Source organism: Eptatretus burgeri, chromosome 24, assembly GCF_056783735.1.
Source record: "Eptatretus burgeri isolate ZD-2024b chromosome 24, Ebu_testis_v1, whole genome shotgun sequence".
Classification (NCBI taxonomy): domain Eukaryota; kingdom Metazoa; phylum Chordata; class Myxini; order Myxiniformes; family Myxinidae; genus Eptatretus; species Eptatretus burgeri.
Genome location: NC_140984.1, coordinates 99,493 through 113,656, shown reverse-complemented (window position 1 = coordinate 113,656; position 14,164 = coordinate 99,493). Strand labels below are relative to the sequence as shown.

The 14,164-nt window shown below is 41.3% G+C and overlaps 1 long non-coding RNA gene across 1 annotated transcript; it reads left to right on the top strand.

Moving 5' to 3' along the window:
• The first annotated feature begins 7,531 nt into the window (after positions 1-7,531).
• LOC147007806 (uncharacterized) lies at positions 7,532-13,068 on the top strand. The gene is made up of 2 exons (XR_015053870.1): positions 7,532-8,007; positions 12,519-13,068. It is a non-coding gene; the product is annotated as an uncharacterized LOC147007806 (long non-coding RNA).
• Positions 13,069-14,164: the final 1,096 nt, after the last annotated feature.

Here is a 14,164-nt window from a genome sequence, read left to right as displayed (position 1 = left end):
CAGGTGATGTTTGCCTCCTGACCCACACTGTCCCAGCGCAGCGAGCAGGTGATGTTTGCCTCCTGACCCACACTGTCCCAGCGCAGCGAGCAGGTGATGTTTGCCTCCTGACCCACACTGTCCCAGCGCAGCGAGCAGGTGATGTTTGCCTCCTGACCCACACTGTCCCAGCGCAGCGAGCAGGTGATGTTTGCCTCCTGACCCACACTGTCCCAGCGCAGCGAGCAGGTGATGTTTGCCTCCTGACCCACACTGTCCCAGCGCAGCGAGCAGGTGATGTTTGCCTCCTGACCCACACTGTCCCAGCGCAGCGAGCAGGTGATGTTTGCCTCCTGACCCACACTGTCCCAGCGCAGCCTGCAGGTGATGTTTGCCTCCTGACCCACACTGTCCCAGCGCAGCGAGCAGGTGATGTTTGCCTCCTGACCCACACTGTCCCAGCGCAGCGAGCAGGTGATGTTTGCCTCCTGACCCACACTGTCCCAGCGCAGCGAGCAGGTGATGTTTGCCTCCTGACCCACACTGTCCCAGCGCAGCCTGCAGGTGATGTTTGCCTCCTGACCCACACTGTCCCAGCGCAGCGAGCAGGTGATGTTTGCCTCCTGACCCACACTGTCCCAGCGCAGCGAGCAGGTGATGTTTGCCTCCTGACCCACACTGTCCCAGCGCAGCGAGCAGGTGATGTTTGCCTCCTGACCCACACTGTCCCAGCGCAGCGAGCAGGTGATGTTTGCCTCCTGACCCACACTGTCCCAGCGCAGCGAGCAGGTGATGTTTGCCTCCTGACCCACACTGTCCCAGCGCAGCGAGCAGGTGATGTTTGCCTCCTGACCCACACTGTCCCAGCGCAGCGAGCAGGTGATGTTTGCCTCCTGACCCACACTGTCCCAGCGCAGCGAGCAGGTGATGTTTGCCTCCTGACCCACACTGTCCCAGCGCAGCCTGCAGGTGATGTTTGCCTCCTGACCCACACTGTCCCAGCGCAGCGAGCAGGTGATGTTTGCCTCCTGACCCACACTGTCCCAGCGCAGCAAGCAGTTGATGTTTGCCTCCTGACCCACACTGTCCCAGGGCAGCCTGGAGGTGATGTTTTCCTCCTGACCCACACTGTCCCAGCGCAGCGAGCAGGTGATGTTTGGCTCTTGACCCACACTGTCCCAGCGCAGCGAGCAGGTGATGTTTGCCTCCTGACCCACACTGTCCCAGCGCAGCGAGCAGGTGATGTTTGCCTCCTGACCCACACTGTCCCAGCGCAGCGAGCAGGTGATGTTTGCCTCCTGACCCACACTGTCCCAGCGCAGCCAGCAGGTGATGTTTGCCTCCTGACCCACACTGTCCCAGCGCAGCGAGCAGGTGATGTTTGGCTATTGACCCACACTGTCCCAGTGCAGCCTGCAGGTGATGTTTGCCTCCTGACCCACACTGTCCCAGCGCAGCGAGCAGGTGATGTTTGCCTCCTGACCCACACTGTCCCAGCGCAGCGAGCAGGTGATGTTTGCCTCCTGACCCACACTGTCCCAGCGCAGCGAGCAGGTGATGTTTGCCTCCTGACCCACACTGTCCCAGCGCAGCGAGCAGGTGATGTTTGCCTCCTGACCCACACTGTCCCAGCGCAGCCTGCAGGTGATGTTTGCCTCCTGACCCACACTGTCCCAGCGCAGCGAGCAGGTGATGTTTGCCTCCTGACCCACACTGTCCCAGCGCAGCGAGCAGGTGATGTTTGCCTCCTGACCCACACTGTCCCAGCGCAGCCTGCAGGTGATGTTTGCCTCCTGACCCACACTGTCCCAGCGCAGCGAGCAGGTGATGTTTGCCTCCTGACCCACACTGTCCCAGCGCAGCGAGCAGGTGATGTTTGCCTCCTGACCCACACTGTCCCAGCGCAGCGAGCAGGTGATGTTTGCCTCCTGACCCACACTGTCCCAGCGCAGCGAGCAGGTGATGTTTGCCTCCTGACCCACACTGTCCCAGCACAGCCTGCAGGTGATGTTTGCCTCCTGACCCACACTGTCCCAGCGCAGCGAGCAGGTGATGTTTGCCTCCTGACCCACACTGTCCCAGCGCAGCGAGCAGGTGATGTTTGCCTCCTGACCCACACTGTCCCAGCGCAGCCTGCAGGTGATGTTTGCCTCCTGACCCACACTGTCCCAGCGCAGCAAGCAGGTGATGTTTGCCTCCTGACCCACACTGTCCCAGCGCAGCCTGCAGGTGATGTTTGCCTCCTGACCAACACTGTCCCAGCACAGCGAGCAGGTGCTGTTTGCCTCCTGACCCACACTGTCCCAGCGCAGCCTGCAGGTGATGGTTGCCTCCTGACCCACACTGTCCCACCGCAGCGAGCAGGTGATGTTTGCCTCCTGACCCACACTGTCCCAGCGCAGCCTGCAGGTGATGTTTGCCTCCTGACCCACACTGTCCCAGCGCAGCGAGCAGGTGATGTTTGCCTCCTGACCCACACTGTCCCAGCGCAGCGAGCAGGTGATGTTTGCCTCCTGACCCACACTGTCCCAGCACAGCGAGCAGGTGATGTTTGCCTCCTGACCCACACTGTCCCAGCGCAGCGAGCAGGTGATGTTTGCCTCCTGACCCACACTGTCCCAGCGCAGCGAGCAGGTGATGTTTGCCTCCTGACCCACACTGTCCCAGCGCAGCCTGCAGGTGATGTTTGCCTCCTGACCCACACTGTCCCAGCGCAGCGAGCAGGTGATGTTTGCCTCCTGACCCACACTGTCCCAGCGCAGCCTGCAGGTGATGTTTGCCTCCTGACCCACACTGTCCCAGCGCAGCGAGCAGGTGATGTTTGCCTCCTGACCCACACTGTCCCAGCGCAGCGAGCAGGTGATGTTTGCCTCCTGACCCACACTGTCCCAGCGCAGCGAGCAGGTGATGTTTGCCTCCTGACCCACACTGTCCCAGCGCAGCCTGCAGGTGATGTTTGCCTCCTGACCCACACTGTCCCAGCGCAGCCTGCAGGTGATGTTTGCCTCCTGACCCACACTGTCCCAGCGCAGCGAGCAGGTGATGTTTGCCTCCTGACCCACACTGTCACAGCGCAGCGAGCAGGTGATGTTTGGCTCTTGACCCACACTGTCCCAGTGCAGCGAGCAGGTGGTGTTTGCCTCTTTACCCACACTGTCCCAGCACACCCTGCAGGTGATGTTTGCCTCCTGACTCACACTGTCCCAGCGCAGCGAGCAGGTGGTGTTTGCCTCCTGACCCACACTGTCCCAGCACAGCCTGCAGGTGATGTTTGTCTCCTGACCCACAGTGTCGCAGCGCAGCGAGCAGTTGGACGTGTGATGAATTATCATTCGGGTTCATCGAGACCTGGAGGCGCAAGGAGGCAAAGAAACAGGAAAAAAATAAATTTTAAAGTGTTTTCAGATTCTCCAAAACTCTCAGCACCTCAAAGTTGCCCGCTACCATGCCAACCTATCGGGGGAGGGGGAGGTGGGGGAATCAAATTAAACACGAAAACTCTGACCTTTGCCATCAACATATCAACCTGTTCCTGCAATTCTTGGTCCACATCCATCTCATCAGGTGAAAGAGAAATAAATTATATCACCGGATTCGGAGCAACGAGCTGAGCTCAGTAAGTGGTCGTGTATTTGAATCCGATCAAAAATAAACCAATTAGAGCCAAAATTGGTGAAATATCATTTAATTTTCGGAAAAGGGGTGCGTCAGTACAGTACATGACTAGTAAAGTAAAGGAGAAAATAAATCACATGTGAACGGTGTAGTTCATAAAATCGTCCACCAGATGGACATTTCAACTTTGAACAGTAAAGTAAAAGAGAAAATAAATCACACGTAAACGGTGTAGTTCATAAAATCGTCCACCAGATGGACATTTCAACTTTCAACAGGAAATTAAAAGAGAAAATAAATCACACGATAACGGTGTAGTTCCTGAAATCGTCCACCAGATGGACATTTCAAATTTGAACAGTAAAGTAAAGGAGAAAATAAATCACACGTAAACGGTGTAGTTCATAAAATCGTCCACCAGATGGACATTTCAACTGTGAACAGTAAAGTAAAGGAGAAAATAAATCACACGTAAACGGTGTAGTTCATATAATCGTCCACCAGATGGACATTTCAACTGTGAACAGTAAAGTAAATGAGAAAATAAATCACACGTAAACGGTGTCGTTCATAAAATCGTCCACCAGATGGACTTTTCAACTTTCAACAGTAAAGTAAAGGGGAAAATAAATCACACGTAAACGGTGTAGTTCATAAAATCGTCCACCAGATAGACTTTTCAACTTTCAACAGTAAAGGAAAGGAGAAAATAAATCACACGTAAACGGTGTCGTTCATAAAATCGTCCACCAGATGGACATTTCAACTGTGAACAGTAAAGTGAAGGAGAAAATAAATCACACGTAAACGGTGTCGTTCATAAAATCGTCCACCAGATGGACATTTCAACTGTGAACAGTAAAGTGAAGGAGAAAATAAATCACACGTAAACGGTGTAGTTCATAAAATCGTCAACCAGATGGACATTTCAACTGTGAACAGTGAAGTAAAGGAGAAAATAAATCACACGTAAACGGTGTAGCTCATAAAATCGTCCACTACATGGACATTTCAACTTTGAACGGCAAAGTAAAGGAGAAAATAAATCACACGTAAACGGTGGAGTTCATAAAATCGTCCACCAGATGGACATTTCAACTTTTTACAGCAAAGTAAATGAGAAAATAAATCACACGTAAACGGTGTCGTTTATATAATCGTCCACCAGATGGACATTTCAACTTTGAACGGCAAAGTAAATGAGAAAATAAATCACACGGAAACGGTGTCGTTCATAAAATCGTCCACCACATGGACATTTCAAATTTGAACAGTAAAGTAAAGGAGAAAATAAATCACACGTAAACGGTGTAGTTCATAAAATCGTCCACCAGATGGACATTTCAACTGTGAACAGTAAAGTAAAGGAGAAAATAAATCACACGTAAACGGTGTAGTTCATAAAATCGTCCACCAGATGGACATTTCAAATTTGAACAGTAAAGTAAAGGAGAAAATAAATCACACGTAAACGGTGTAGTTCATAAAATCGTCCACCAGATGGACTTTTCAACTTTCAACACTAAAGTAAAGGAGAAAATAAATCACACGTAAACAGTGTAGTTCATAAAATCGTTCACCAGATGGACATTTCAACTTTGAACAGCAAAGTAAAGGAGAAAATAAATCACACGTAAACGGTGGAGTTCATAAAATCGTCCACCAGATGGACATTTCAACTTTTTACAGCAAAGTAAATGAGAAAATAAATCACACGTAAACGGTGTAGTTTATATAATCGTCCACCAGATGGACATTTCAACTGTGAACAGTAAAGTAAATGAGAAAATAAATCACACGTAAACGGTGTCGTTCATAAAATCGTCCACCAGATGGACTTTTCAACTTTCAACAGTAAAGTAAAGGGGAAAATAAATCACACGTAAACGGTGTAGTTCATAAAATCGTCCACCAGATGGACATTTCAACTTTGAACAGTAAAGTAAAGGAGAAAATAAATCACACGTAAACGGTGTAGTTCATAAAATCGTCCACCAGATGGACATTTCAACTTTTTACAGCAAAGTAAATGAGAAAATAAATCACACGTAAACGGTGTAGTTCATAAAATCGTCCACCAGATGGACTTTTCAACTTTCAACAGTAAAGTAAAGGAGAAAATAAATCACACGTAAACGGTGTAGTTCATAAAATCGTCCACCAGATGGACTTTTCAACTTTTTACAGCAAAGTAAATGAGAAAATAAATCACACGTAAACGGTGTAGTTCATAAAATCGTCCACCAGATGGACTTTTCAACTTTCAACAGTAAAGTAATGGAGAAAATAAATCACACGTAAACAGTGTAGTTCATCAAATCGTCCACCAGATGGACATTTCAACTTTCAACAGGAAAGTAAAGGAGAAAATAAATCACACGTAAACGGTGTAGTTCATAAAATCGTCCACCAGATGGACTTTTCAACTTTCAACAGTAAAGTAATGGAGAAAATAAATCACACGTAAACGGTGTAGTTCATAAAATCGTCCACCAGATGGACATTTCAACTTTCAACAGGAAAGTAAAGGAGAAAATAAATCACACGTAAACGGTGTAGTTCATAAAATCGTCCACCAGATGGACTTTTCAACTTTCAACAGTCAAGTAAAGGAGAAAATAAATCACACGTAAACAGTGTGGTTCATAAAATCGTCCACCAGATGGACATTTCAACTTTGAACAGCAAAGTAAAGGAGAAAATAAATCACACGTAAACGGTGGAGTTTATAAAATCGTCCACCAGATGGACATTTCAACTTTGAACAGCAAAGTAAATGAGAAAATAAATCACACGTAAGCGGTGTAGTTCATAAAATCGTCCACCAGATGGACATTTCAACTTTGAACAGCAAAGTAAATGAGAAAATAAATCACACGTAAACGGTGTCGTTCATAAAATCGTCCACCAGATGGACTTTTCAACTTTCAACAGTAAAGTAAAGGGGAAAATAAATCACACGTAAACAGTGTAGTTCATCAAATCGTCCACCAGATGGACATTTCAACTTTCAACAGTAAAGTAAATGAGAAAATAAATCGCATGTAAACGGTGTAGTTCAGAAAATCCTCCACCAGATGGACATTTCAACTTTCTACAGCAAAGTATATGAGAAAATAAATCACACGTAAACGGTGTAGTTCATAAAATCGTCCACCAGATGGACATTTCAACTTTCAACAGTAAAGTAAAGGAGAAAATAAATCACACGTAAACGGTGTAGTTCATAAAATCGTCCACCAGATGGACTTTTCAACTTTTTACAGCAAAGTAAATGAGAAAATAAATCACACGTAAACGGTGTAGTTCATAAAATCGTCCACCAGATGGACTTTTCAACTTTCAACAGTAAAGTAAAGGAGAAAATAAATCACACGTAAACGGTGTAGTTCATAAAATCGTCCACCAGATGGACATTTCAACTTTCAACAGGAAAGTAAAGGAGAAAATAAATCACACGTAAACGGTGTAGTTCATAAAATCGTCCACCAGATGGACTTTTCAACTTTCAACAGTCAAGTAAAGGAGAAAATAAATCACACGTAAACAGTGTGGTTCATAAAATCGTCCACCAGATGGACATTTCAACTTTCAACAGTAAAGTAAAGGAGAAAATAAATCACGTAAACGGTGTAGTTCATAAAATCGTCCACCAGATGGACTTTTCAACTTTCAACAGGAAAGTAAAGGAGAAAATAAATCACACGTAAACGGTGTAGTTCATAAAATCGTCCACCAGATGGACTTTTCAACTTTCAACAGTAAAGTAAAGGAGAAAATAAATCACACGTAAACGGTGTAGTTCATAAAATCGTCCACCAGATGGACTTTTCAACTTTTTACAGCAAAGTAAATGAGAAAATAAATCACACGTAAACGGTGTAGTTCATAAAATCGTCCACCAGATGGACATTTCAACTGTGAACAGTAAAGTAAAGGAGAAAATAAATCACACGGAAACGGTGTAGTTCATAAAATCGTCCACCAGATGGACATTTCAAATTTGAACAGTAAAGTAAAGGAGAAAATAAATCACACGTAAACGGTGTAGTTCATAAAATCGTCCACCAGATGGACTTTTCAACTTTGAACAGTAAAGTAAATGAGAAAATAAATCACACGTAAGCGGTGTAGTTCATAAAATCGTCCACCAGATGGACATTTCAACTTTTTACAGCAAAGTAAATGAGAAAATAAATCACACGTAAATGGTGTACTTTATAAAATCGTCCACCAGATGAACATTTCAACTTTCAACAGGAAAGTAAAGGAGAAAATAAATCACACGTAAACGGTGAAGTTCATAAAATCGTCCACCAGATGGACTTTTCAACTTTGAACAGTAAAGTAAATGAGAAAATAAATCCCTGCAGTATTTGGTGCTTTTTGGTACTTTTTTGGCAAAAAATGGAGGTTACAATTCGGGAATTTTCTTTCTCTGACCAAAAGTAATCTATAAATGTTGAAAAGTACTTACATCATTTTTTTCACCAAATTTTGGCAAAGGTTTACCCCTTACTATTTTGGTCATTTTTGGTCAAAATAGATTTTGAAATAAATTATATCACCGGATTCGGAGCAAAGAGCTGAGCTCACAAAGTGGTCATATGTTTTAATCCGATTAAAATTAAACCAATTATAGCCAAAATTGGTGAAATATCATTTAATTTTAGGAAAAGGGGTGCGGCAGTACAGTACTTGAACAGTAAAGTAAAGGAGAAAATAAATCACACGTAAACGGTGTAGTTCATAAAATCGTCCACCAGATGAACATTTCAACTTTCAACAGTAAAGTAAAGGAGAAAATAAATCACACGTAAACGGTGTAGTTCATAAAATCGTCCACCAGATGGACATTTCAACTGTGAACAGTAAAGTAAAGGAGAAAATAAATCACACGGAAACGGTGTAGTTCATAAAATCGTCCACCTAATGGACATTTCAACTGTGAACAGTAAAGTAAAGGAGAAAATAAATCACACGTAAACAGTGTAGTTCATAAAATCGTCCACCAGATGGACATTTCAACTTTGAACAGTAAAGTAAAGGAGAAAATAAATCACACGTAAACGGTGTAGTTCATAAAATCGTCCACCAGATGGACATTTCAACTTTCAACAGTAAAGTAAAGGAGAAAATAAATCACACGTAAACGGTGTAGTTCATAAAATCGTCCACCAGATGGACATTTCAACTTTGAACAGTAAAGTAAAGGAGAAAATAAATCACACGTAAACGGTGTAGTTCATAAAATCGTCCACCAGATGGACATTTCAACTTTGAACAGTAAAGTAAAGGAGAAAATAAATCACACGTAAACGGTGTAGTTCATAAAATCGTCCACCAGATGGACATTTCAACTTTTTACAGCAAAGTAAATGAGAAAATAAATCACACGTAAACGGTGTAGTTCATAAAATCGTCCACCAGATGGACATTTCAACTTTCAACAGGAAAGTAAAGGAGAAAATAAATCACACGTAAACGGTGTAGTTCATAAAATCGTCCACCAGATGGACTTTTCAACTTTCAACAGTAAAGTAAAGGAGAAAATAAATCACACGTAAACGGTGTAGTTCATAAAATCGTCCACCAGATGGACATTTCAACTTTGAACAGTAAAGTAAAGGAGAAAATAAATCACACGTAAACGGTGTAGTTCATAAAATCGTCCACCAGATGGACATTTCAACTTTTTACAGCAAAGTAAATGAGAAAATAAATCACACGTAAACGGTGTAGTTCATAAAATCGTCCACCAGATGGACATTTCAACTTTCAACAGCAAAGTAAATGAGAAAATAAATCACACATAAACGGTGTAGTTCATAAAATCGTCCACCAGATGGACATTTCAACTTTGAACAGTAAAGTAAAGGAGAAAATAAATCACACGTAAACGGTGTAGTTCATAAAATCGTCCACCAGATGGACATTTCAACTTTCAACAGTAAAGTAAAGGAGAAAATAAATCACACGTAAACGGTGTAGTTCATAAAATCGTCCACCAGATGAACATTTCAACTTTCAACAGTAAAGTAAATGAGAAAATAAATCACACGTAAACGGTGTAGTTCATAAAATCGTCCACCAGATGGACATTTCAACTTTCAACAGTAAAGTAAAGGAGAAAATAAATCACACGTAAACGGTGTAGTTCATAAAATCGTCCACCAGATGGACATTTCAACTTTGAACAGTAAAGTAAAGGAGAAAATAAATCACACGTAAACGGTGTAGTTCATAAAATCGTCCACCAGATGGACATTTCAACTTTTTACAGCAAAGTAAATGAGAAAATAAATCACACGTAAACGGTGTAGTTCATAAAATCGTCCACCAGATGGACTTTTCAACTTTCAACAGTAAAGTAAAGGAGAAAATAAATCACACGTAAACGGTGTAGTTCATAAAATCGTCCACCAGATGGACATTTCAACTTTGAACAGTAAAGTAAAGGAGAAAATAAATCACACGTAAACGGTGTAGTTCATAAAATCGTCCACCAGATGGACATTTCAACTTTTTACAGCAAAGTAAATGAGAAAATAAATCACACGTAAACGGTGTAGTTCATAAAATCGTCCACCAGATGGACTTTTCAACTTTCAACAGTAAAGTAAAGGAGAAAATAAATCACACGTAAACGGTGTAGTTCATAAAATCGTCCACCAGATGGACTTTTCAACTTTCAACAGTAAAGTAAAGGAGAAAATAAATCACACGTAAACGGTGTAGTTCATAAAATCGTCCACCAGATGGACATTTCAACTTTCAACAGTAAAGGAAAGGAGAAAATAAATCACACGTAAACGGTGTAGTTCATAAAATCGTCCACCAGATGGACATTTCAACTTTGAACAGTAAAGTAAAGGAGAAAATAAATCACACGTAAACGGTGTAGTTCATAAAATCGTCCACCAGATGGACATTTCAACTTTCAACAGTAAAGTAAAGGAGAAAATAAATCACACGTAAACGGTGTAGTTCATAAAATCGTCCACCAGATGGACATTTCAACTTTCAACAGTAAAGTAAAGGAGAAAATAAATCACACGTAAACGGTGTAGTTCATAAAATCGTCCACCAGATAGACTTTTCAACTTTCAACAGTAAAGGAAAGGAGAAAATAAATCACACGTAAACGGTGTAGTTCATAAAATCGTCCACCAGATGGACATTTCAACTTTCAACAGAAAAGTAAAGGAGAAAATAAATCACACGTAAACGGTGTAGTTCATAAAATCGTCCACCAGATGGACATTTCAACTTTCAACAGTAAAGGAAAGGAGAAAATAAATCACACGTAAACGGTGAAGTTCATAAAATCGTCCACCAGATGGACCTTTCAACTTTGAACAGTTTAGTAAAGGAGAAAATAAATCACGTAAACGGTGTAGTTTATAAAATCGTCCACCAGATGGCACGTTTCAACTTTCAACAGTAAAGTAAATGAGAAAATAAATCACACGTAAACGGTGTAGTTCATAAAATCGTCCACCAGATGAACATTTCAACTTTCAACAGTAAAGTAAAGGAGAAAATAAATCACACGTAAACGGTGTAGTTCATAAAATCGTCCACCAGATGGACTTTTCAACTTTCAACAGTTAAGTAAAGGAGAAAATAAATCACAAGTAAACGGTGTAGTTCATAAAATCGTCCACCAGATGGACTTTTCAACTTTCAACAGTAAAGTAATGGAGAAAATAAATCACACGTAAACGGTGTAGTTCATAAAATCGTCCACCAGATGGACTTTTCAACTTTCAACAGTCAAGTAAAGGACAAAATAAATCACACGTAAACAGTGTGGTTCATAAAATCGTCCACCAGATGGACATTTCAACTTTGAACAGTAAAGTAAAGGAGAAAATAAATCACACGTAAACGGTGTAGTTCATAAAATCGTCCACCAGATGAACATTTCAACTTTCAACAGTAAAGTAAAGGAGAAAATAAATCACACGTAAACGGTGTAGTTCATAAAATCGTCCACCAGATGGACTTTTCAACTTTTTACAGCAAAGTAAATGAGAAAATAAATCACACGTAAACGGTGTAGTTCATAAAATCGTCCACCAGATGGACTTTTCAACTTTCAACAGGAAAGTAAAGGAGAAAATAAATCACACGTAAACGGTGTAGTTCATAAAATCGTCCACCAGATGGACATTTCAACTTTCAACAGTAAAGTAAAGGAGAAAATAAATCACACGTAAACGGTGTAGTTCATAAAATCGTCCACCAGATGGACTTTTCAACTTTTTACAGCAAAGTAAATGAGAAAATAAATCACACGTAAACGGTGTAGTTCATAAAATCGTCCACCAGATGGACTTTTCAACTTTCAACAGTAAAGTAATGGAGAAAATAAATCACACGTAAACGGTGTAGTTCATAAAATCGTCCACCAGATGGACTTTTCAACTTTCAACAGTAAAGGAAAGGAGAAAATAAATCACACGTAAACGGAGTAGTTCATAAAATCGTCCACCAGATGGACATTTCAACTTTGAACAGTAAAGTAAAGGAGAAAATAAATCACACGTAAACGGTGTAGTTCATAAAATCGTCCACCAGATGGACATTTCAACTTTTTACAGCAAAGTAAATGAGAAAATAAATCACACGTAAACGGTGTAGTTCATAAAATCGTCCACCAGATGGACATTTCAACTTTGAACAGTAAAGTAAAGGAGAAAATAAATCACACGTAAACGGTGTAGTTCATAAAATCGTCCACCAGATGGACATTTCAACTTTCAACAGGAAAGTAAAGGAGAAAATAAATCACACGTAAACGGTGAAGTTCATAAAATCGTCCACCAGATGGACTTTTCAACTTTGAACAGTAAAGTAAATGAGAAAATAAATCCCTGCAGTATTTGGTGCTTTTTGGTACTTTTTGGCAAAAAATGGAGGTTACAATTCGGGAATTTTCTTTCTCTGACCAAAAGTAATCTATAAATGTTGAAAAGTACTTACATCTTTTTTTCACCAAATTTTGGCAAAGGTTTACCCCTTACTATTTGGTCATTTTTGGTCAAAAATATATTTTGAAAGAAATTATATCACCGGATTCGGAGCAACGAGCTGAGCTCACGAAGTGGTCATATGTTGAATCCGATCAAAAATAAACCAATTAGAGCCAAAATTGGTGAAATATCATTTAATTTTAGGAAAAGGGGTGCGGCAGTACAGTACTTGAACAGTAAAGTAAAGGAGAAAATAAATCACACGTAAACGGTGTAGTTCATAAAATCGTCCACCAGATGGACATTTCAACTTTGAACAGCAAATTAAAAGAGAAAATAAATCACACGATAACGGTGTAGTTTATAAAATCGTCCACCAGATGGACATTTCAACTTTGAACAGTAAAGTAAAGGAGAAAATAAATCACACGATAACGGTGTAGTTCACAAAATCGTCCACCAGATGGACATTTCAACTTTGAACAGTAAAGTAAAGGAGAAAATAAATCACGTAAACGATGTCGTTCATAAAATCGTCCACCAGATGGACATTTCAACTTTTTACAGCAAAGTAAATGAGAAAATAAATCACACGTAAACAGTGTAGTTCATAAAATCGTCCACCAGATGGACATTTCAACTTTGAACAGTAAAGTAAAGGAGAAAATAAATCACACGTAAACGGTGTAGTTCATAAAATCGTCCACCAGATGGACATTTCAACTTTGAACAGTAAAGTAAAGGAGAAAATAAATCACACGTAAACGGTGTAGTTCATAAAATCGTCCACCAGATGAACTTTTCAACTTTCAACAGCAAAGTAAAGGAGAAAATAAATCACACGTAAACGGTGTAGTTCATAAAATCGTCCACCAGATGGACATTTCAACTTTCAACAGGAAAGTAAAGGAGAAAATAAATCACACGTAAACGGTGTAGTTCATAAAATCGTCCACCAGATGGACATTTCAACTTTGAACAGTAAAGTAAAGGAGAAAATAAATCACACGTAAACGGTGTAGTTCATAAAATCGTCCACCAGATGGACATTTCAACTTTCTACAGCAAAGTATATGAGAAAATAAATCACACGTAAACGGTGTAGTTCATAAAATCGTCCACCAGATGGACATTTCAACTTTCAACAGTAAAGTAAAGGAGAAAATAAATCACACGTAAACGGTGTAGTTCATAAAATCGTCCACCAGATGGACATTTCAACTTTCAACAGTTAAGTAAAGGAGAAAATAAATCACAAGTAAACGGTGTAGTTCATAAAATCGTCCACCAGATGGACTTTTCAACTTTCAACAGTAAAGTAAAGGAGAAAATAAATCACACGTAAACGGTGTCGTTCCTGAAATCGTCCACCAGATGGGCATTTCAACTTTGAACAGTAAAGTAAAGGAGAAAATAAATCACACGTAAACGGTGTAGTTCATAAAATCGTCCACCAGATGGACATTTCAACTTTGAACAGCAAAGTAAATGAGAAAATAAATCACACGTAAACGGTGTAGTTCATAAAATCGTCCACCAGATGAACATTTCAACTTTCAACAGTAAAGTAAAGGAGAAAATAAATCACACGT